Consider the following 4776-nt stretch of genomic DNA (forward strand, 5'->3'; position numbering starts at 1 on the left):
TGATGATGAAAAAAAAAGGTTTGTATGCGGCATCGTACCAGCGGCGGCAATACGTCTTGACCGTATTCATCACCGTAGACCTGACTCACTAAATATGTACATACAAAACTTTAAATTGCTCTAATCTGGGAATCGAATCGACGACCTCTCAGGTATAATAAGGTAAATTCATTTCTATGGGTTAACTTTCACTGCGGCAGAACAATTGTATGGATCATGCTCTATGACCATACCTACAAGCATAGATCTTGGAATTATACAGGTCCTCGAGAGTATTTCCCATAACTTCAAGGAGTTGACAAGTCCATATAACTAAAAAAAAAACATTTTATGTTGTTATACGAAGTAATTCAAATAGGTACATAGTTCCGACACAGTAAAATCTACTGTGGTTCCGATCATCCACGCCTTTATTTATACTTGCATTTTAAAATACGTAAAGGTAAGACTGTTGATATCGACGAGATATTGCAACTGGCACTTCGCACTTCACTAGTAAGCTACTTCATGATATTTAGCAATGAATAATCATTGGATAGGTCATAATTTATGGATGCGATTTAGAGGACACAATTAACAATATAAGATCTATTTACAAAAGAAATATTTTTCACTCCGAACATATTCATTTTAGAACACATGTTCTTTAGACATTTTTAAAGATTTTTACTCTGGAGTAATGGGAAATACTCCCGAGCACCCTGTGTATGGATGTCTATGACTTTACTACCTTTTTCCCACGTATTGCCTTTGGATTTGGAACGTAAGGTCACTTATCTAGGCCTAGTTCGGACTACTTTAGTATTTTTTAGTCGAGTACAAGCAGTTTTTGGATTTACCGCCCAAAAATTGTTCGTACTCGACTATACGGCTTATTACGATTCGTGCTCAGACTAATTACATAGGGACCTGCCTCGCGATCTAACGCCTCAACGATCTAAAGCGTTTTTAAAAACTGTCTCTAAATAATTGATGTTCCATAGTTGTAATCGTTTTTGTCCGAAGTTTGTAAAGAACTCCGTAAAAATGCTTTTTTTGTGTATGAATGAATTCTTCGTATCTCATTTACCTTAACATACATTTCATGGACCTCTGGACCTAGTATCCTTGTTAGATCTATATTAATAACGTCATTAACTTATCTGCTTACTGCTTTGACAATAATTCTATATCATTATTCTGTGGGCAATATTATTCCTGTCAATGTTATTATGAAATAATACTTACAATTTTTTTATTTTGAAAATTATTTTACCTTATTTTAAAATATATCTATCACGGAAGTTTTTCAATACAATGAGAATATCATATTACAACTAAACTAAACGTGGCTTAAAAGAACGAACAAATACAGTAATTTACAAGGATTTTATATTATGAGACCATATACCGATGTATGAAACAATTTTATTCAAAGAATCAATAGCTACATAATTTATTGATTATTCTACAGGAATTTATGTAAAAACAATTTCAATATTACCTCATTGATAATACATGAGTAATGAACTTCTAATGCCCAGTATGTATATGAAATAAATAATAACCACTTACAATATGTTTCTGTCGATTTATATTGTCATTATTAATCAATCAGTTATAGGAGGAGGCCAAAAAGCGCCAGAATGAATATTACCTATAAGAAAAGTGCAGAAATATTAACAAATAGCCATTAGCAGATAAAGAAGAAGAGAAAAACTACAAAGCATGCATAGTCTATCAGGCCTTCTAGAAAGAAGCACAAAAGTTGATGCTAATGATAGAGTTACTAAAGAAAAAAATAAAGTAATTTTTTGTAAGCATATGCAGATAACTGGTAAAAGTCTTTGGAAGAAGATAAAACATCGGATGATGTCTTTAACAAAAACAATAAGTCAAATACATATTTTAGATCCAAATTCAAAAGTAAGATACAATGCAAATAGTTCAAATAGGAGGAATAATTTAGGTGTTAAAAATAAAAAAACACGAAGCACTATCTTCGACACAAAATTAAGAATCTTGAGAAATAATTTTTTGGTTATGCATTGTAAAAGTCAAAATGACGATATATATGAAAAATGTTATAGCGATTCTCCTATGTTGAAGTCTGTTAAAGTAAATCAGTTAATAGAATACAACAAACGTCAAAAAGTAATAAGAAAAAGTAATGAATTAATAAGTCAAAATTGTATAAACATTCCAGTTATTGACTTTCCTGCAACCGAGGAAGAGACACAGCAAAACTTAAATAATATAAAATTACCACAATGTATATACCAAATAACACGGAAATTTTGCCTACTATCAGAGCAGCTAGGTTCCAAAGTATGTACATTTGGTAATAAAATACCATGTTGTAATTGTAATAGAAAAAAGTTATTATACTGTGATATTCATTATGCAACATCAAAAATCTTTGATGTTCTGATTAAATTAATAGATAAAATATGTACACCACGAAGCAACCAATCCAAAAGATCATGTTTAAAAATTAGTAAAAAGCTCTCGGATAAGAACACAATGTGTGATTGTTATCGGTCTAAGAGTGACGAAGAAAAATTTAACAATGGCAAGCAAGTTAAAAAGTCAATCCTAAATATTTGTGATAATAATGAAAAATATAATAAAAAGCAAAAGTCCACAAGCATTGATGCTGTTATAGAAACTGCAAACGAATGTAAACATTTAAGGAAAAACAAACATTCACTTTCTAATATGTTTACTAGAACTTTAAACAGGCAAATTAGTTTTAGGGAAAAACAATTACCACAGACAGAATGTGTAAATAAAGTTGAACATAAGACAAACAGTGTAAAAGTTAAACATAAACATATTATTGGAAAAAACAACAAGAAATATTTGAGGAAGAGTACAGTTAAAAATAAAACAAGTTGTAAATTATGTAATTGCTGTAGATTTAAAAATGCTAATGCGCGCAAACATGGTAAAACTACCAAACAATGTAAAGATTTGGATCAACAAATAGGACATGGCAATAATATACAAAATAATACTAGAAAATGTTTTGAACTTCATGACGATTGTATATGTAACAAACCAATTGAATCGAGTGGAGTTACTAAAATATGTGAAACTATTACAAAAAAACATCATCATCGTCATCATCATGGTCATCCTAGAAATAATATTAAGAAAAATACCAGTAGGCTTTTACAATCGTGTAGTAAAGAATGTTCAAATAGTAAGGTAATAGAATTCAGTGAGAAATTTAAAACCAGAAAAAAGCTCAAACGTAATCATGTAAATCACCATAAGAAAAAACTAAACGAACATATTGAAAATTTAGAACACGACGATTGTCAATGCACAAAAAACGAAACATTGAAACTTGGTAATATGACTAAAACTGGTAGTGATCTCAATAAAAAACATATTAATTGTCCAAAATTACATGAAAATCATGAACGTGCTGAGAGAATCAAATCGAATAAGATTTCTAAAACCTGTTTCGATGTAAAGTATATAAAAGCCCGTAATGGGTATGCAAAAAATAATTTGGAGCCTAGACTAATAAACATTATTAAACATTGGACTAACTGTAATCATCGACAAAAACATACACGCCAATTAGGAAATAGTACAGTATACAATAAATCAAAGTCTAACATCAGACACAGCAAAGGATATACTAATACTTTTGAAATACCAGATTCTAAAAGAAATCCCAGAAGTTGTAAGCAGATAAAACAAATTATAATGAGATCAAAATCTAGTCAATTCCAACCAGTATTTAAAGAAAGCAATAATGCTAAAAATGTGTTTAAAACTAATGATATAAGTTTCTGCAATAAAATTAAATCAAATGTAAATCTAAGAAACTCTTTGATGAATCTCAATGTGTGTGAATACAAGTGCTGTAAATGTATGAATAATCCCAAATCTCTTTACACTCAACACTCTACGTACTCGAAAACTCAAGTCATTTCTACTGAAGCACAATGTGGAGATTGTGATGATATATATTTAAGAAATGTTAGGAGAATTCCCATCAAATCTCAAACCTGTAAGATAAATCACAAAAATTGTGAGGCTCGAACGCCCAAAATAAATTTTCATAGAAAATGTCATACACAGCATCCAAGTCATCAATGTTCTGAATCTGTATCACCTAGAAAACTCCATAAAATAAATATAAAACCAGTATGTAAAAAACATCCAAGAAACAATTGCACGAAATGTACATCAAAGAGTTGTTTGCAACATGCTTGTAAAAAAAAAACCAAGTGTAATAGGACCTGGAAAGAGAATATTTGCTGTGCATTGATTTGTTTTCCGAAAAAAATTCAATGCAGGCACCGTGGTTGCAAAAGTACATATAGACGTAGAGAAACTAAGGAAGGCTATATCGATTGCAACGAACTATTAGTGAATCATCACTCTAAAATAAATTCTACGAATGTATGCGAAGACTGTTGTAAATGTTGTTGTATTTGCTGTCAATGTATTCATATGCTGTGTATTTTTGCTTGTCTCTGTCCGTTTATATTTATATTTGTTATTTGTAGAAAGATATTTTGTTAAAAATTATAATGCGATTCATTTAACATCAATGTGGTATGAATTTATTAACTTTAGGCTAAAATTTAGGCTTTGACATGTTTTCTATCTGATCTTAATTAATGCACGGTCTGATTTGACTTTGCCTTCTAGCAAGGCAGGTCCCTATATAACTCGTCTGAGGTTTCAGTTCACGATTTACAGTTACGTTCGGTTCGTCGTTCACCGATCGCGACTCGCGTTCAGCCGTTCAGTCAATTACAATTTACAATCTCA

At 30.7% G+C, this 4776-nt stretch overlaps 1 protein-coding gene across 1 annotated transcript in view; it reads right to left on the reverse strand.

The window, feature by feature from the left end:
- LOC112047261 (18S rRNA aminocarboxypropyltransferase) overlaps positions 1 to 4776 on the reverse strand; it is a 168611-nt gene that overhangs the window by 37171 nt on the left and 126664 nt on the right. The gene's annotated exons all lie outside the window — the stretch shown is intronic.

The sequence above is a fragment of the Bicyclus anynana genome, chromosome 7, assembly GCF_947172395.1.
Source record: "Bicyclus anynana chromosome 7, ilBicAnyn1.1, whole genome shotgun sequence".
NCBI classification, from domain to species: domain Eukaryota; kingdom Metazoa; phylum Arthropoda; class Insecta; order Lepidoptera; family Nymphalidae; genus Bicyclus; species Bicyclus anynana.